General features: G+C 35.8%; 1 protein-coding gene across 4 annotated transcripts in view; it reads left to right on the forward strand.

The window, feature by feature from the left end:
- Window positions 1-4,680: 4,680 nt before the first annotated feature.
- The window catches only part of Smash (smallish), a 189,001-nt gene continuing 172,026 nt past the window's right edge, over window positions 4,681-21,655 (forward strand). For all 4 annotated transcript variants that reach the window (XM_064040792.1, XM_064040795.1, XM_064040796.1 and 1 more), the window contains exon 1: window positions 4,681-4,964. The gene's annotated coding sequence lies outside the window, so the exon portion shown is untranslated. The remainder of the gene's footprint in view (window positions 4,965-21,655) is intronic.

Consider the following 21,655-nt stretch of genomic DNA (forward strand, 5'->3'; position numbering starts at 1 on the left):
CCGGAAGACTCTGGATGCAGGTCGCCTCCAACAGGTATCTGTGGAGATCTATGGGGGAGGCCTATGTTCAGCAGTGAACGTCTTATGGCTGAGATGATGATGATCTTGTATATACAGACTAATAATATAAAAGGTCGTATATATGTATGGGTGGATGGATGTAGGTATAAATGTTTGTTCTTCTTCCACGCTGAGGCTACTGGGTGGATTTTGATGAAACTGGCAGTAACATAGCTTAGGCATACATCAAAAGCAGATATGCTACTTGTTCCTATATGCTTCAAGTAGTTCTCAGGAACGCTAGTGAAACCGCGGGCAGAAGCTTGTTTGTAATTATTATTATACTTACATAAAACCTCTCAAAATTATTTCCATAACTTCTCAAAGGATTCCATAACTTGCAGACAACCAGCTATCAACAAAACCAACAAATTAATTAACAGCATTATACCACATTATCAGATTAACGATCAACAAAATTCCAATGGCAGCCATCTCTAAAAAGCCACAGTATAAAGATAATACCGTGAGAATACTTTGTTCTAAGTAATGTAATAAGTGAGCAATGTGCATAAACTGTGATTCTTTAGTAATGCGTTTAATTAGTGCTATGGGATCATTCGATGGCCTTGGTTACTTCATTCTGTGTTGATAGAACTGTGTCATTTTCATCATGTTTTGTATAGTGTTCTGGGCTTTGTTTGTGATCATCGTATAAAACTTGATTTGTCTGTTAATGGTTTTGTACATAAATGTGAAATCACTAATCCTCATACACGTCATATTTACAATTGTGAACTTTATGTACAGACCTACCTACCTCAATCTGTGAAATTTCTTAATTAGATTTTTAACCTTATTACATTAGTGGAAGGTTATTTTTTGATTGATAAAAGGCAGACAGACAGCTATATTGCACAGTTGTTTGAACTCATAAATGAGCTATTTTACCGCATTTCTTATGCATCTAAGACTATGTAATGATAGGCACGAAAAATTGACAAAACTTCTTTGCAAAAGTGCCCGATTGAATCCCTTTAACATCTAGTAGTCCTAACATAGTTGTTCAGCTACCAAGCTACCTACTTCATTAACCATTCAAGCGACGATACAGTCAGCAATACAAATTAACTTGTCCAACATTGTGACTGCATAGTTTGAGCAAAATATCCCGTTAGCGACCATCGGATGTTATGGTATTGGTGGCCATTAATATCTGAGTTCTTGGGTGGCGCCGTCCGATCAGATGGAGACGTGAAAATTCTTGTTGCTTTCCAATGGTAGCGGAGTTTGGAATTTTGATGTCATATTTGTATGGGGTTAGGTAACAGCCGGAACGATCTATGACTTATGATCCTTCCTTCCTTAGAAAATAACTTTCCGGAAATGGGTGTCTATCTTGTCATAACGAGATCCGCATAGAAAGAAGCGGTTTCTGTCAATACGCTAGCCTTAATTTTCTGGGACAGAGAGAAGCATCAGTCCAGCGTTGGAGGGTTTTTGAGAAGGTTTCTCACGACACTTACCTTGCAATGATTTTCTCTAAAAAATGGTAGGGTTTAAGTCCAAAAAATTTAAAATGATGACGTTGAAGTACATAAATGTCAATGTCTGTTTTATTCCAAACAGAATAACGACCACGATAAAATTTATCCTGTAGGTACTGCAAAATGCGAACTTACACAAATGTCGTACAAAACGGAAAACACTTTTACAATCCAATCCCAGCAATCTGTATCTAGTAACGAATAAAGGAAACGGCGTGTCCACTGGATTACCGCCATATTTAACTCGTCTAGTGTCCTGCTAACAGTAGCAGATTGCAGATTTTTAGTCGGCCGATAGTTTCGCCACGGAGTAAGGAAAGCAACCGGAGATGCCATAGTGTAGGTAGGTCAGGCGCCTTCTTCTAGCTCAAATTCATACGGAGGGCATGATCAAAATGATCAGTTAAGAGTGAACGAATGAGGCGTTCGGGTTCTTTGGGACATCTGTCAACGATTTTTGGTATTATAAAAAATGATCGAGCCCAAGGGCGAAGACAGTAACGTTCCATCGTCCCCCGCATTTTGCATTTTCTTAGGAGATTTTCCGTTATGGCACCTCTGCTAGTCATTTGTTCTCCATGATTATAGCTCATAAATCACTATGAAAATGAATGAGAGCACGCACATTACAAAGATTGGATACTTAGCCGGTGAAATACAGACTAAAACTTTGATTGGAAAAAAGATTTTCTTTTAAAAAAATTGCCAAGCATCGAGACTGTCGACCGACTGTTTAGTCTGCAGTGTGTTTCTCTAACTGTAATACACGTGGATTTAACTGTATATGTAGTTGTTTATCAGAAGGGTAATATACGCGGCCCTTTGATCGTCGACTGAGCTTTTGACGTTTAGTTTTTAATCTGTGGAACTGATTGTAAGTTTGATGGTTAGGTAAAATTAGTCTCACTAGACAGTTTTTTTAGGCCCGCATCTCCTTGGAATATTTTCGATAAATAGAGAAGGTATCCTATACGTATTTTAATTTGAACACGATCTGTTTCGGGTCTAGCAGCAGAGTGTTCTGATTAATTTGTTGTGTATCGCTTTGCTTGTGTATTTCTTTCACCCATTAAAGTATAATTAAAGATATAAGCTCCAAGCCCATCAAAAAATTTCGATTTAAAGAATCTCTTACATTTTTTAATTCCTTTTCAAAAGCGAGTAAAACCACGTGTTACAGTTAGCTTCATATAAAATAGACATAATTTCCAGTTACAATAGTTTCGCATGCGGGCGCCGGTGTAAACAGGAGCATAAATCATATTAATGTAGTTTTAATACCGCCTCGTAAATTTTATATCGGAATTTATATTTGTAGCTTCCTTTTGGACGTGGGACGAAGCTATTTTTGAAAAAACGTGTGCTTGATAGACATTCTTCCTAGCTACTTGCCTTCAGTTGCCGGTCCAAAGTTGCCTAGTATCGGAAAACTCAAAATGTGAGCCCATTCGACAACTTTCGTTCACAGAGAGACGAAAAGATGACTGTCGCAGAACTGCGGAACTGTATTTTATTCATAAAGTTTTTTCATTTACTGATGAACAATTCTGTGTAAAAATAAGACAACCAAAGGGTATCATGTTGCCCGGGTAACTGGGTTGAGGAGGACAGATAGGCACTCGCTCCTTGTAAAACACAATTTCTCAGCAGCATTCGAAAGCCGACACCAACTTAGTTGGGAAAAGGCTAGGCAAATGATGAATAACAAATAATACAAATACCTAACTAAAAGGTACATACTGATTTACTTGACCTAAAACTTGATTCAAGCAACCAAGAAGCAAATTAACCGCACCTAAGATATCAATGTAAATATCCTTCAAACTGGCAGACCTTTAAAAGTTAATAACCTTCTAGCCTAAATAATAAAGGGGTAGGCGCTTACATAACTAACAAACCACTTAAACTTACCTAACTAAAAGCGCCAATTGCATAACTAAATACAATGCACTTCGAATATCTGAATATATTTAAGTATTTATAAAGCGTAGGCATTATATTCCGCTCCCTCTGCAAGGCAATCCAGGTTATTAACATAGTCGATATTATTTAATTCATAATCTACGTTTACTTGGAAGACCACAGTCGAAGACTAACCGTCTTACCACAAAAACTTTTAAACGTCAGTTTATGCCTTGTCTAAAAAAATGTCAAATTATGACGTTGACATATGGTTCATTTTGCAGCCAAAATTTTATTAGACAAGTGTAAAACAGGGTTTAAAGTTTTTGTAGTAAGACCCAGAATGTTTTGTAGTTCACGTTTCTGCCGGTAGAGGCGCTGCTGATTAAGCAGGTTGTATATTTTCATTTCCCATAAGTATAAAACAATCGGAACATAAATACGATAGGCTTGTTTTAATGAATGATCTAACGAAGTTTCGTCATCTCTTGTTTGTGTCATGTTTTCCGATTTGGTTCCTCTCTAGCACTGGTCATACTAGCATTCACTCCCTTTTTATTAAATCGTCTCACAGACAATCCATCCATTTTTCTTCCTCTCCCTCTCTATGCAACCACGTTCAGCACTTCTTCATTATCGAATTATCTTTATTGATAATTTGAATTATTTTTTACGATGATATGGATTATCATCGTAAAAAATAATTGTACTACTTAGTACTTACCTAGCCTAGGACTTCGATAAGTTAATCTAGTAGCCACCTAGCCACATTCCCAATTTGTTTTAAGAAGGTAGGTATGTAGTTCTTTCATCTTAATTGACCCAGACGTAGACCTACGCCACAGATTACCTACGCTATGTACATAACAAGAAAAAGGGGGTATCTACTCAGAAATGTTTCGTCTCGAAAAGAAAAGGATTAGAAAGGTATTTAAACTGATATTTATCACGAAACGAAGATTATAGAAATGTATTTATTTGAACTTGAAAGTGTAACCTATCAAAATATAGTTATGAAAATGGGCCGGAAATCCGGAAAAAGAAACCTTCGCCATCCCTGAAATATCTGTTTTATTTCAACACAAGTAAACAGTGCATTTTATTTTTCATGTGAATGGAAGGTATGGAATATTCACAAAACACTTTTTCCTGATAAACAAGACTTTTAAACAAAAATATTTTGAAAATAACACAAACCATCTGAGCGTTCGGGCGCTCGGGAGAGTGGGAGATCGCGCGCACTGATGACGTTTGCCTGTGGGCCCGTCAGTTCGCCGCGCCGCGCCGCGTCGTCACCACGCACGTCGGGCGACTGTCGCTCCTCGCCGACCCAAACCGTCAACCGCATATAGAACTCAGCTGTGAATAAACACAAATAACACGTTAAAAAACAAATGAAAACTTTTAGTGCACCAAAACAGTGAACTGGACAATCTGTGTGTCATCAACCAGTGTCTACAAACGTTTGAAAAAACGTAATATTTCTAAGCAACGCCGCGTGCTGTCCGGAGACTCGTGAGTATTTTAGTTATTTTAACTGTACTTTCCATGCTTTGCTGAGGCACGCTTAGATACAGCCATTCGCGGAAAAAAATATCTCGTGTCGTATCACCGGCTGCTATTGTATAATCCGTATCTAGAACTCGAAGTAGGTCGTATGCCGATCTATTACCTGGCTGAATTTAGACGACGGCTGGTCTAAACATTGGTTCTTAAAAAAACATTGCGTTTCAAACCGGTTGGCTGTGGAATTTGCATTTTGTGGTCAAAGGCGTGAGTTTTTTCGCTAATTATAGAGTTTTGGGAGGTTTTTGTCCCCTGTTTTCGACTGTTTTGTGAGATTTTGCTTTTAAGCGTCAACGATCTTTGCTACTGTGAGGTAGGCAGGTAAAAAGTTGCCGGCTACCCTATTACTAGCGAGATAAAAAAGTTACTTATTTTAGGTTTAATGATAGTGCCTACCGTCAGTCAGATATTATTTGACGGTAAACGCAGCTACATTATCTGTGGTAACAATACTGTTGTCACGCATACTGGTGTCTGCATCCCTATAATGTGCATCCTGAATCAAACAATACTCGACATTCCGAAATTCTCTATTGTGATACACGAGCTACGTATAGATACGTCTGTATGTTTGTGTGCGGAATTTAATCTCAATTCGCAGTTGAATAACTCTCAGATATGCCGATGTATGGAGGCTTGAGGTGGGGATAATCTCAACTGTTATGTTATGTAGCTGGGTATAACCTACCTGGATTACTTAGATATTCTATGTTACTGTGTAAAACAGCAAAAACTGAAAAAGCCGTTTCGTCAACATACCTTGGTCATCGAAAAACAACTTTTATCAAAGCTTATAGGTAGCTAGCTAACTTCGTAGTTTCCAAAAACCATAAATACCTAAATAGGCCTACATTGGTGAGTCTATAGCCATTCTAAATTCCAAAACAGAGTCTTAAAGACTCACAGAAAGGCTCACATGAATGGAAAACTATCACAAAACCAATTCAATAAGCATAATCACCCATTAAAACATTGTCAACATACTAAAAACTTCTAAAACACCAAAACCAGATCATTAGCCAGACTGTTTTATAGCGGTTGCTAGATTTTTAGGTAAAACTACTAACATGGAATCTGAGATGAGGTCGATGAACCCTAATCTTACGGCTACCACCGATTCTCCATTCATTATAGCAACTTAAAAAAACCGCATTAATATTATACCTAATTCAATAGTATGCCAATAGCTATTCTTTTCGAAAGAATAATAGCTTAGTCAGACCACATCATCAATAGTCTAAACACAGTTATCTCATCTATATCTGATACTGAATGAGTAACTTACCATCTTGCACAGGATTTACATTAAATTCTCATACTAATATCAATTAAAATAAGGACTGATGATAATGATGAATGACATTTACTGTCTTGACATACACTAACTTTGGGTTGGGAAAATCATCAAATGCGCCCTTCGGCTGTGGGTGCAGTGGGAATGTCAGACTTTTAATAACTGAAACCCATCTTTGCTCCTTTTGGAACCCTTTGAGTACCAGGGCCACACAGTCCGTAGTGCTGGAATTAAGCTTCACAGTTCACTCAGCGCAGCTTCTATTAGGAACTATTGCCCCTCTTCCATCCATGTCTGAACTGAATAATAGAAACTTCCTACACAATATGCTGTAAATCATAATCCCGTTCATCCTTTTCCCCTTCCCTATTAAAACGGCAACAAAACCATAAAGAATGAAATCTCAAAAATTATAGTCGTCAAATAAATTAGCAACTGTCAATGAAAGAATGAATTTATTTTTTAAATGCCCGTTTATACCTCGTAATTCCGTTAAAAGAATAGAAAGAAACAAGACAGTTTTGTAGCAAATAGAATGTTTTTGCCGACGACATTTACGAAATTCTTGCAATGTGCAAAAAACGATTCTAAAATCGCCTTGACATGGCGCTAACTATCCCGCCTAAATTGGTGGTAGCCATTTTGCAATCGCTTGCAACTTTAATTTGTGTTACCGTTATTTGAATGGACTGTAAATAATTTTATTTCGTCTTTGTGAAATAATCTGTGATGTAAGTGTCATCTGCTATGATTTATCTCTGATCATTATTTTTAGTACTTACCTGATATAGATCTCCAGTCCATAACATTCTTCTACAGAAGAAATTACTTTTTAGCGATAAGACAGCCTATAGTGTATAATCAAGAATATTATTATTATATTCCATTGTTTTTTTCTTTAAATTCAGCTGAGTTTTTTTTTTCATATTATGCATACTTCGGGATTTGCATTCTTCAGAATTCTACTTACTTAACGCATGCCGTCAATCAGCTATTTGTTTACAAATCTCCGTCTCACTGATGATGATGTTGACGATAACCACGAATACAATCGTCAATGATTTCCTTTCTTTGTTGAAAACAGAGCAACACGCATTCCGAGTAAACGCCTTACCAAAGGTAAATACATGTGTTGGATGCATCTCCTAAAATAGCCAGGAGTAAACACCAGTGTCAGAGTAGCAGTGGGTACGGAAATAAACGGTGCCACATGGTCGGGCACTGGCGGTTTTCATATAGAACAGTCATTATGTTGGTTGGTAGCCATTAGTAAGCCTTATATGGCATCCGATTCTTCTTTCCTAACACTTTTGAGAACATTTTCGTATCATCCTTTGACATTTAAATTACCATCTTTATCGCCTTAATATCTTCACGAACAACAAACTAATGTTCAGCTGTCAGAAATACATCGATTTCATGTGATTTAATAACTGCAGCTACATTCAAGGCTTCCTTTCTCTTAAACTTATTTATATTAATATTGTAATATCAAGGACAAGAATGCAGTGCCATGAATGTATTTATTAGTGAAACAAAACTGGTTAAGTATTGCATATGTGACGTGATGTATGGTCGGAGTCTTCCTTATTACAAAATTAAGTTTTAATTTTATTGGACCTGCCACGAGTCTAAATGGCAACGTGTTTGTAAGCCTTCTGGCAATCACGAGTCTAGTTCCTTGTATCGTATAAAGGTGAATCTTAAGAAGCCGATCGTACATAAATTCCTTAACATTTCAATAAACGTTGATCTATCATATTTCAGAGTCATTTGAAATTATACTAAATTGAGAGTCCATTTTGAGAATTACCACTTCTCCATTCGGTATGCTTAGTCAGTTTCTAAGATTTCAAGTTGCATAAATGCATCGCGTGTTACGAAATGAGCATAATAATATGCTAAGCACGTGGCAAGTTGGCACTATACAGTAATTAAACTTTAATCGAGGGTAAATCGTGACAAACCTAATTGTATGTAACTAAACGAGTCCTTGAGCCAATTGTTTACGCGTCACTTACTTGTAGCTTTGTTATTAAAAACTATAGTTTTGATACAAGATAAAAATCAATCAATAATAATGAGCTCCAGACACTACCCGTTATGGATAAAAATGTCTATAGAGCAAAAACGTTTAATGACGTCAACCAAATCATTGGAGCAGAAATAGGCAAGTTGCTATAGCGATGGTATAGCAAAGGCCTAAGATTAAGAATATTAAGAAACCTCCGGATTTTATAATAAAAAATGTTGGTAAAGGTAGCAATATACACCACATTTAAGATGAAATAAAATACAAAGATGTGATGCCTTTAAAAACACACGTACAAAGTCAAAGCAATCTATTAGTACAAGAAACTTGAAAGTGATCAGTGACACTATCATAAAACAATGTCTAGGCAAACGATTTAAATGATTTATTCAAGGTGAATAAGGTAATTTGTATTGTGGCTACTGATATAATTATTAGTGTAAGAGTCAAAGCAGCCGGGAGCCTTATTAATATTGATAGCGTAGTTAAATAAGAAGCTGATAATACCACGTGCTAGCAAAGCGATGGCAAATCCCATAAAGAAATAGGGATTAAAGGAGCCTTGACTTCAGAACAGTTCAGTGCAGGGGTTGATCAAACAAATATTAATGCTAACGATTGATCTTTTAATGGATTCCATTATAACTCTAATGTTAAAGGAACTCCTGAAAGGTTTTTGAAGTTTTAATCAAGAACAAAGTAAGGTTAACAAGAATTGTTTAATTATTGTTTAACTGATTGAATTAAACCAAAGAATGTGATTCTTTCCACTTCGAGGTTTGTGCTAAATATTTGCCCGTTTCGCCAGGTTAAGGTCGATATTTTACTTTTTAAACAACTTGGATGTTGTTTTATTGGAAAAGATATTAAATTGACAATCACTTATTTTATGGCTCGTCCTCCAATCACAGTTTATGATCTCGTTATTTTCGTCTTCTTATCTTTTCTGACCATTAATTTTAGCGTTACAATTTTGCTTTTAATGCTAGGAATTTTTGTGTCATTCGCATTTTTTCTGATGATACGATCATTCGTAAATTCACGAGTAGCATTTTAATTTAAACAATTTTCTAAACCATTTCTTACGCTAAATGTCGTCCAACTTTTTCTCACATTCAGAGTTAAATTTGAAAAATAATTCACGTAGCAACATTACATATTCAACGTCGTTCATTGTAATATTACCATGTAACCCAATCTCTCAATCTTGTTCAACCTTAGTTTTTGTGCTATATTCTATCCTACTGTTTTGCTTACGACCTTGCTCGTTCTTGACTTTCATTGTAACAGCACTCATCAAACTCGTGTTTGCCTTTGAGATAATCTGAGCAATGTCGTAGATACATAATACCTGTTTTTGATTGTTTTTCTACAAAATTCTGCTTTACTCTTTTCATATTTTTCTTTATTTAATAAAAGGTTACTTCAATATTATCGTCCAACATGAAATTCATTGCCTGGTCATTCAAGCCCATTACCAAGATTTCCTTGCTTTATTCTAACTTAGGAGTATTATGTTTTTATCTCAATAAATCAGCAATTTCTATTAATGCTACTGTCCTGCTTGTTTAGCTCTTATATTGCCTCTTAAAGGAAGTAGGGCTTATTCTTATCTTTAGGTCATACGGTATTCTAGATTAATGCGGTAATACAAACCTACTTTTTGTTAATCATAAAATCTGCTACAACTGGACTTGCTTCCTTCATAAGTTTTCTACGCTATGTTTAGCTTGGCATTTCCTTTCATTTTAAATTGATATCGGATATTATTATGATTCCATAATGTTTATGGAATTCGCTGCAAAAACACCGTTCTCTGTTGGTGTTGAAAGTGGGCATGAGACAATAATAGCATGAACCTAGCTACAAGCATTTTAATCGATTCTATTATCTAGGTTACATTTCCATTCATTAGGTGTATTGGCTGACTGATATTTATCATTTAACATTTTTGTATCAAGACATGAAACTATGCGTGTACCAAAATGATTCGCTCATACTTTTTATGTATCACCATCCATATGAATCGTTTCCTATGAAATTACAATGCTTTCACCAACAAATGCCACGACAACGATTAAATGCAAATGTAAGTCGATGTTTCTTTCCGTAACGACTAGTTGCCCACACCCAGTGTTTAAGGCAAAAATATTGCCCATACAGGGTGGGGCAATTTTTCCAATGTCAATGGCAAATAAACTTGTCGTTTGTCTTTGTTTTCACTTAATTGTTAGTTGTGTTGATTGCTTAATTGTTGCTGTTGGAATTTTGTAGCTGGGTCGTCTGTTGTCGAATACGATTTAATAGTATTTTATTGGAGACTTGTATCTACACAGAACATAGAGTAGCATTTGTTATTTACGCTAATCCGTCTCTAAGGTCATCGTTAATAATTAATACTACAAAAAAGTTGCTCTTATTATCCCAATTTTCTAAATTGGCAACAGTGCAAGATCAACAGGCGACTTTAATTCGTCTCGATGCCCACTGAATTTCAATTATCCGCAGATTACAAGCTCACGTGTAGCTGTTACTAAACCTGTCCAAGTATTTGGGTCAATCTTTTCAAATGGACTTACTTTTTCTTTGATGCAATTCCAAGAGAAAGGGGTTGACGGCTCTGATAAGTGCAGAGCACTGGAATGCACGCAAAAATAAACCGTAACACCAAGTGACATTGTTTATAATGCCATGAACACATGCAGTATCCATACACGACCATAAGCTATTTAATATACACGAAATTAATCTTTAATCTCCAGTCCTACATATCGTCAACTATTTTTGCATACAATATCTTTCGGCTTTCACTGGCACATAAATCATTAGCTATATCATTTTTAACACTTTCTTTATAAACGGATGCCAGTTCTAGATTCATTATCTTATGGAGACAGAATGCCTACGGTAGCACGATAAATCACTTATGGATCTGTGCCGATTTCATGCTCCATGGCTTTCAAACGAAAGTATTGCCTATTGTCTTGATCTTGAAGTTTATTCTTTTCTAACGCATCTCCTGCGTTCTGAGAAATTTGAATTAGCAGCCATCGTGCCGTTGCGTCGTGAATATTCAAAACAACAAAATATCTATCACTATCTACATCTTCGGCCGCTATCGCTGGTGTTTGAACATTTCTAAGTAATTGCTATTCTGTCATCAGTGAGTGCTTTTTATTGACGTCCGTAAAAGGACGGTGTAAGAATATTAATTGTTCATATTGGAAACAATACAAACTACGTGTTTGGATACCGCTTGTATAGAAATTACCATTTACGTTTGTGGAATTTTATGCGCTTTTAATGATAACATGGCTTTTTGGAAATTATTGTATTCAAATTCGCTCATGTTGCCATCCAGTACTTTTTCAACAACCATTAGTTCTTCCAACCCAAATAGATTAAAAACCGCTGATACATTTAATGTAGTTACCAAAACTTGAGTACAATCATCAGATACATTTTCAATGAGCACGATACCATTTCGAACAACAACTGTTCTATATGATCAGAAATAAATTTGGTGCGTACCTCCTTTCGTTGACCTCTTTCCAGCTTAACCCGTGTCAAGACAACGCCTACGGATCCCAATCGGTGTAAAATATCGACTTGGACCAATTTCGCGGCATATTGTCTTATACGGTACTCTTAGTCATGATTACAGTGTGATGCATCGAAGGCGAGGCTTTGGAAGTTTCTGGACAAGGACTAATGTAAGGTTTGGATTTACTCGCTTATTAGGTATCGTCTTTATTGGGTGTGATTTTTCTTTAACTTCAAAATTGGTAGCGTCATGTGATTTTGGAGAATCTAGCTGTGTATTCTTTCTTTTTCGATCTTCAATTGCTTTTTCTCGAATTGCCTTTTTAATGTGTAGCAAATTGTCTTGTTCTCCAACTTGGTGTAACAAGACGATTTCCTGGTACAATTACCAATCCGAATATTATGACCATACGAGTACAGACCAGCCAGTGAGAAAGGCAATATTTTACCCATAACTTCAGTTTCTGTGTTAACGATGTTTCCATTAAAAAATAAGGTTTTATTTTAACAAGATTGTATTTATGCTGTCTTGTTTTATAAATAACGGTGTGTCTTCAATTCTTCATTTTATTTCAAGGAAATAACTGCTCAGATTGCTATTCATACATACACGTAAATTATTTCGTTATGTTTTTGGATAACCAGTTGTTTGGATACTGATTTCTTTGAATGTTCACTGTCAGAGCCGTTCACAACAGATGTAATAGAATTCCTATCTTCTTAGAACTTTACGTCATAATACCTTTGCGAGTTAAGAAATTTATCTGCGGCCAAACTTGGAGGTATATCGAAACAATCATTATTTGCTGTACCACCATTATCTATCGTATCTTCTTTATTTACAATTGCACTCTCAGTTCCATTAATCCCCGAGCCAGTATCTTCACAGTACATTAGTGTTACTTTATAACCTCCACTGAACAATGACGTAAGTACAGAAGCATTGTTCGTATGTATGTTCGTTACGTTGTGGGAACTTGTCGGTTTCGCCATAGCGAGCCATAATTGTAGGGCATTATGTTAGTTTTGTAAGTCTCGGACTGTGTGGATTGAGCAAATATGTGCTGTTTGATTTTTATGGAGCTAATCTAGCACTTGGAACTTGGAGTATATTGCTGTCTAATGATAATGAATCCTACTTTAAGTTTTGTTTGATAGTAATGTAAGTTCAAATTTTAATGAGCTTTACACCAACTTAAGACAAAATATTGCCATGTATAGCACTAACATATAATTTTGTTAGCCAATTTTATGATCTTCCTATGGCTAAATTCTCCCATAAGTTGAGAATTTCCATTAACTAGTCTTAGTTTCAGTTAAGATGAGATCCTTTACAACAATTTTACCGTGTACAGTAAATACAGGTACTAAAATGAAGCAATAGTTACTGCTTAAAACACCATAAAAGTTAACTTTAACTAAATTATTGGAACATTTGATGTCAGAAATTAATATAATTCTTTATTAGTCCAACGTTTACGATCGCTTCATGTCCGGATTAATTTTTAAGGCGATACCATAAAAGTTATGTTCCTTATAGTTTATAGCTACCTGTATTTTATCACATGAGACATTTTTTTATTAATTCCTTCATAATTTTGTAATGATAAAATATGGAATTCTTGCGTCGCTTGGTTTTGGATCCTAAAAATAAAACCGGTGGTCTATCTACACAATCATATTTTCCTGTCGAAATTGGTTTAGCAAATTTTAAGTAGCAATTTTAAGAGTTGATAAGATTTTTGAGTCTTCATGTATTCATGTTTTGGTGAAGACAATAGGTATTTTTGAACTTTTTCTATATCTCAAACAACAGTAACTCTGTGTTAGTCAATGATGGTGGTCCTACAGGCTAATGACCCCACAAAATCTAAAGATTCAGTGTCAAAGGACCAATAAATATTAACTTTATGTTTCACTTTAGTACGTATTTGCGGTTAATTTGTCACAAACTGAGAGTTATCATACATTTGTGATAATAAATGGCATCCAAGGGTTTAATGTGGATCAATAAAATATTTGGTGAAACCGTTGCTTTATTTTAGAGTCTATAAAATTATTTACATCTGGTCATTATTCGGAAATTATATGAAGTATTCTAGACTTGGTTTTAAGTACCTCTTCAAGCGGTAATCAGATCAGTAAGTACTAAACTTATCAGGTATTGCCAAAGTCTTTGTGAAAACTGAATTAGTACTGAAGGATAATATATGATAATATGAAGCCGATTAAGTTTAACTCTGTCAAACTAAACACTTTCGGAACAAAATCCGTCATTATTAACATCTACATCATCGACTGCTAACAATGATGTAATAGCTTGAAAGAATAGAGACAATAGATCATAAATCTTTTCACGACCATTAATTACCTTAAATAACAGCAAAGCCACATGTGACATCTATTTTATCGACCGACGATCAAGCAATAACGCGCGGTTGCTATGCGTACGCGCATACGTGAAGCCGGAAGGGGTGGGCGCTTTGTTTGTCCGTCTGTTTGTTTGTTCCTCGCAAACCTGGTAACGTGGGTTAAGCTCTAATTTGTTTGTGTCAATAGTGATCAGTTCTTTTGAGACAATTTTGAGTTTTAACTTAGGTATTCATCCTTTCCATCCATATTATTCGCTTTTGTTGCTACATATATAATGCTCAATCATAAAGAACTTTTTACAATGTTAAAATAAGAACTAAAGTTTAAATGCACGTCGCAGAATGCTACACTGCTGTGTGTGATAAAGCGATACCTACTACATAGTTAGTTGGTGTAAGAACTACTAGTCATCCTGAGCCAGTTTACATCAGACGTGAAGTAATTCAAATTACATTTAAACTAAAATACCCGTATCAATAACTGAACTCTGGTGAAGTAAAAACCTTTGCATCAATAATGGAAAATGGAAACTATATTTACCTTCAATAAGCGACTTGTTTTGTGCAAACATGATACCTCCGTCCCGGACGTAATGAATATTTGTACAGGGGATCTGGATACCTTGTGAGTATGTTAAATTGAAAGTCAAGGGCTTTGTGAGTCAGCCAGGATGTGAATATCACTGTTTTATTGATTAAGAGGAAATTATGGCCTCTTTAGAGAGTGTCACAAGTAATGTTGATATTCGTGTGAAGCATGTTTTACCCGAAGGAGATATAAAAATTGCAGAAAGAAGAAGAAACATTTATTTTAAAAAATAATTTATTGACACAAGACCAACACAAATGGAGAATGAGAAGTACAGATAAAAATAGATGATTGTGCCAAAAAGGTCCAGTTGAGCATTATGCTAGACAGCTGACGCTGGTTATATCAACTGGACCTAAGAAAAGTAGCCAACAAATGAAGCAAGACTTTCTAAGGACAAAAGTGTAGTTATATTTCTGATTGGGTAAACGTGAGATTGCTTTGTCTTCCAATATGAACCAAGTCTGCAAAAAAAAGACGCCATCTATTATTTTCCTAATAGGACCTTTTTGCTGCGTTCCATTTTTACCAAAACAATTTTGCGTTTAAACCGGATACAAGCCTAATTTACTGCTGAACAAGAATCCATCATTCACCAAAATATTTCGTCCATTCACCGCCATGTTTACATCCAAACCAGGTGTTGCCAGATTTAGATCGTGCGTGCGCGCATAAACAGAGCTACACTGAACATCCTGCGTGCAAGTTTAGATTTTATTATTTAGTTTGTGTTTACTTTGGATCGTGTGACGGCCTTTTTATTTTCGGTGTTGAGTTTTAAAATGGTTTATTACGAGGTGTCTTTTTCTTGTCTGAGGCTTCTGTCTGTTACATCATTATCCTTTTTCCTAGTTGTATTATTTGATCTTCGCAGGGTGTCTTCTTCTTTCATACCTTCCTATCTGACGTTATCTCAAAGCACTCTTCACATCCATATCGTCTTTCACACAATCCATTCATCGTTTCTTTGTTCCATCGTAACATGGCCATGTAAGGTAAAACAATTTCAAGACTTGGTCTATAGATACCTTTATTTATTAACCTTTCAAATATTTACGATAATTATGTTCTCGAAACCTCTCGAATTCGTTCATCAAAGATTGTGGATCGTAAACAAATATCCTTCATATCCCAATCAGTGCTGAACTAGAATGTTAATGTAGTACATGCAGATATAATTTTATGCCTGCAATCAGTTGTTACGAGTATTACACTTATAAACGACAACCGCATTGCAATAATGAGAACCGTTTTCAAGTGATACCGTTTTTGAGGTACTAAGACCAATAAATTGCTATATAATGTTTTGATGGCTTCAATCAAGGAATGGTGGACTGTGCAACCTCATTTTGGTCGATACGAAACTCTGATTACTTTATAGCGAATATTGAGAGAAGTGTTTTTGGAGCGTGGATACTTAAAATATGTTGTGGCACTAAGACAATTTTAGCTTAATCATCTGGTGCAAGTATATCAACTATCTAAAAAGCTGCTGTGAACTAAATACTGGTTTGCGTATGTCACATTGTGTTCTAATAAGCAGCCAGGCTTTCTCCTAGATACTAGGTATTAGGTATCTTTGGGCGTAGAAAGTGCATATGTAGCCCTGTCATTTGCGAAGTAATGGTGCTCGTATATATGTCTCCAGATCAACCTTCGATAATTATAACTGTGGTATCAGACACTCCCTACTGTGCCGTGTTTAGTAGGCCCTTATTTGTCGAATGGTAGACTGAGATATTTGTTTGTGCAATAATAACTAAGTACTCTTGTGGTGATGTAGGTTTTAGAGGCTTAAGTAAGCAAGATGAGGCAAAATTTTGGGATAGACGAATAAACTAAAGAGAAGGACTGGGTAAAAGAAAAGATTGAAGATATTCCCAAAAATTATCTTATTGCCATTTTAAGATTCTTCTTGCAAATGGAAAATATCAACACCTAAATAACTCGATAAGCATAATTACATGTTCCTCACTATAATTTGTAGGGCGTTGTCCGAGGGTACTCAAGTAACATTTAGACCCGCAATTTCACGAGTACCTACATTTATATTAACAGTCTGAAGTATTTATCACATACCATACCCATTTAAATGGTATTGAAGTGAGAGGTGACCACAAGGCCGCCTTGCTACCTCAAGTGTAAAGCTATGAATACATGATTATTAAACTTGTTTCAATTCAAAGGTTCCGGTTTATTTTCGTCATAGCGGATTATCGTTTAATTTAATTCTGTTGGAAGTTCAAGATCATTAGGTTCAGGTGTTTTTGAGATTGACGGTGATAGTTAGGTTCGCTGTGTTTTTGGTGTTTTATCGATAGATGGCGTGGTAAAGAAGTTTATTGATTGTATTTTCAATGCTTTGATGGATATTGAATAAGCTACTAACTTAGCTAGCCGTATTAAGTAGTTTGTTTTGTAAGGTCATAAGATGATTGTGTGGGCTTGCCTCATACATATTTTAAATCCATCTTTCTCTTGTCATATAGGCAAGTAATTCCTTTCATAAAAAAAAACACCCTAAACCACTAAACTTATTATCTTATTCTCGCTTTTAAAGTCGCGGACACAATCTTCACTGCAAAATTGACACCTCAATAAATTGCCATAAAGATTTTATCAGGCGTGTAACATTACATTAGGAGTTAACTTAACGCCTAGATCTAAGCCAGTGGAACTAGTCCTAAGTATATTTAAGTTATTAGGTAAGTTGGTTGCGTCATCGCTAAGTTATCCAACCTGTCGCGCCCTGTACCACAATAGTAATGTAAGCAATTATTTGTAATTGCCTTAATGTGTTATTTGATAGCTTGAAGCAATTGCTTCGTGTGTGAACATTTGGTCTTGATATTATTTTGGTAATAGGTACCTGCGTGACGTGTGTGAACTGAGGATAGGAAACCTCAAAATTAAAGAAGTTTGTGAGCGAAAAGTGGAAAATAATTGTAGGTAGTATTCAAAAGGCTTGAATGACTAAATGGTCCTTCTGAAAAATACCAGATTTATCTTGTAGCTTACTATAATATAGTAGGTTTGTTGTCAGGTGATAATAATCGATTGATGATTCGGGTTTCAATTGATTTAGGTAACTTTTATGTTACATTAGAAAGTGTAAACAGATATTTGACACTTTTTATGTTCTAAATATTTTCATATTTCCCTTTTTAATGGTTACTGCATCAACAAGTTTTTATCAAAATCCAATTATACAAGGTGTTGATTTGCATTTGTGCCATACTTCAGGAGGAGGTCATAAAATACGTAAATAATCGATTGGAATTACAGTGGACGGGAAGTACCTAATATGTACTGCTTTTTTTGTCATTGTAATGTCGTAGTATTTCAGAATTATTCCAATTTTATGAATGAAAATTATGAATGATCGTTGCGTATGCTTTGTGTTTGCGTTTGTGTGAAGGCACAGCACGGTTTTACGGCCAGTAACACACGCGCCAAGTTCAAATACGGCTAGATAACATTGACGGAATTCCGAAAAAAAAAGTATTAAAAAAAAATACGTACCAATTTTTTTATTGATTTGGGTCGAGAATCATTAGCATAATCACGTCCTTGACTATGGCACGGATGCAAATCAACAGCTTGTATATGAAGAGAAAAAACTTTTTTAAAAATACCTAAAGTGTAAGGTCGTAAGCAGAAAGGAATTTCATTGTTAATTCTTGATATCAATACCTTCAATTATTTACTACAATAGCAGTTATTTCATTTATTGACAGGCATGCAACATTTTATCGGTAACAGTAAATATTTTTTATAGGCTTTTATTGTGAAATCCAATTCCGTATTTATGTAAAAAATGGAAACTTATTGTAATGACTGATTTGGTCTTTTTGACCTATGACTTGCACCTCAAAGGAATAGTACGATTTTATTCACTAACAGCCTTACTTATAAACGTGAATTAAATAATAAGCAATACTTAAGGGCTTTTAAAAAAATTCTTACTTATAAACGTTGCTTAAGCATGTCTTAACTAACATTTAATCACCACATAAGGCTTTAAGTAGGTAGTGATTAGTTAAAATGATATTTAGAAGATGATTAGAGATTTTTATAAGGCTGTTTGCATCTACCAGATATAGCACTATATAATGATTGATGCAGTCTATCTGACAGTCTCGGAGCCAGCTTTCTAAGAAATTTAATTGTAATCATCTCACCTCGATAAAACCATGGAAACAAACAAATATTTTCCATTACAAATTACACCATATCCTATTTATAGTGTTCCCACAGGTTAAAAAGTAATCACGCACGAGAAATGGCCGACTCGCGTGGTATCCATGACCAGAACATCTAGACCTTCTCCTCCCCCCTTTGAACGAACATCTGGACTTGTTTAAGGGGAATTCTCTGAGGTTCTAGAGGTCTTCGTATGCTGGTTAAGTAAAAACGCTGGTCATTAGACCGATGAGCCGTGCCTTCCTGATTTTACTCGTATTGTCTAAGAGTTCTCACATTAACGATACGAGATTAACCCCCTGATAACTTGTTGCATGTTAACTTGCGTAAGAATGTCGTGTTTCAGTTATTTGTGTATGCGTGAAAGCAGTCCATCTGCTTTATATTCCAGAGTAATCTATCGATCATAATTCAATTCACTACCGTCATCTTCATCTCGTTTAAATAGTATACTATCCTCATTAGTTGTAATTTGTACATCACCAGACAAAGTCATACTTTCCAAGAATTCATCCCTAGGTGTATTCGACTCCAGAATACTCCCTTATCTCAACCCTATAGCAGACATCTTTACACCTCCACCCCCACTATCATTACACAGATACTAACACCGCAATTGTTTTTTTCCCTTGTTTAGAGTACTCCAACTCATCTCATTGTTCACAAAGCCCACAAAAGGTCCTTTGTCCGTCCTTGGCGTCGACGAAAAATTGTAAAACAAAGGGCCTAGTCACACAAAACAGCTGTTAGGCACGTATCACCTCTCATTGAGATAACACAACCAATTTTCAACCCTATCTCTACAGCAATACGACTCACTTTACATGGAACTTAGCTGTTGTAACAAGCCAATGAATTGTCATCTGTATTGTATGGAGTCAAGGTTGATATTACTCTGAAACCAGCATGAAGTCACCCTTCCGGAAAGGATAGGTGTCTGGTTTTTGCATTAAAGTGACAATTGTGGAGCAGACAGACGGGTTTGTCACTCGGATGATGGTTATTACAAGTACTTTTGATGGCAAAAATAGCTCGACAGACAGGCCTAATTGTGAGGGTACATGTTTACAATATCAAGTCATGAGACTTGAATGGTGATATGAAGGCAAGACTTGATACTCAAGTGTACCTTTTATACTGAACAACGTCGAGAGGTCACTAGAAGTTACTTTTCTCCGTGACAAAGTCGAGCAGTAAATCACAGCGCACATTTGCGTCCATTATATTATCTTGGGGATCAAAACATTCTACCCAGTCCTAACGGCCTCACAATCAAGACAAGAAAGCTTAGACTTGCCAGAACATTTACCAACGACAATCAGTGTTAAATCACTCAGAATTGTCAACTATATGAATACAAGTGCTAAACATTCTGTGATAAAATTACCCCGTTATTATTTCCACCTTGTCATGCAGAACCATGAGAGTCGAGAAAGATTCCGCAAACTTAGAAGGACCAAATGCATCTCTAAATTGGTCCTTATGTTCTTTGACGTACGTCCTTCGTTACAGTAATTTTAAGTTTGTGTACGCAAGGACATTTTCAAAGCATGCAACGTGAGGAATGCATAATGATGGATCTGCGTGCTGCATCGGTAATGTGGTGCTGAATGCGTCTTATTATATACCTTTTGTGTTTGCCACAGATGACGTTATGAATATTGAACGAACTGTCTGTGGGTTTTATTTTGTGTTGCGATCTTGCGAAATGGTCGCCTGTCAGCGTGGGACATGGGAATTCAATTGGTTAGGTTTAACACTTAATTTTCTATTTGAAACTGTTCACCATTGTCTTCACTGTTAGTGGTAGTGGTCTCATATGCAATTTTCTTACATATCCTGCTTCTTGTTTTCTGTAAGGTTCCTTTCTGTTGCGCTGACATTTTTAGTACAGTAGTCGGGTTTGGAATCCCAAGTATTACCTGTTGGAATGCATTCATATTTTTAATTTCCACTCATATTTTTAATATCTCAACGATGGCATGTAGAGAATAGCATTCATTTACTACACTACTTGGATTTTTATTAAATAAGGCATCAATATTAAAAGTATTTCAGCATAAAAGCCAGGTGCAGGTTTCTTATTATATTCAAAGTATCTACAAGTACATCCCTTTAGAATAAACAACCGGACGGATCCACTTGTCTAGATAATAGCAAGGCTGTGTTGTCCTACTTGTGAAACTACATATTACAAAATTAAATTCCAACATTATAATCTTTATTTTTATCACGTTGGACCTTTATCGCTTGTATGTAACCGTTTATTTTATGTTATTTCTGGATAAGGAGCTAAACTCTTCTAAGGATTGTTTGCATTATGCAAGGTAGTTGCATCTGGTCTTATGAGACGAGTAAACCCATCTGATGTTTTATATCTTCTGTTATCGCTTGATCTCAGTGGTTCAACTACTGTATCGTAAAGTTTTACTCGTCAAATCTAGGTTTATGCTTCAGAAGCCATATTGTTTTCACTTAGCTCCTTCGCACCGTAATCGGATACAGATCAGGTATGTAGATGATCATTTTTATTATCTACTGCCGCTGTTTTACATTCGATAGCGTTAATTTATGTTGTGGTATATTTTCCTACATCGTCGTCGTTAA

The sequence above is a fragment of the Helicoverpa armigera genome, chromosome 23, assembly GCF_030705265.1.
Source record: "Helicoverpa armigera isolate CAAS_96S chromosome 23, ASM3070526v1, whole genome shotgun sequence".
NCBI classification, from domain to species: Eukaryota; Metazoa; Arthropoda; class Insecta; order Lepidoptera; family Noctuidae; genus Helicoverpa; species Helicoverpa armigera.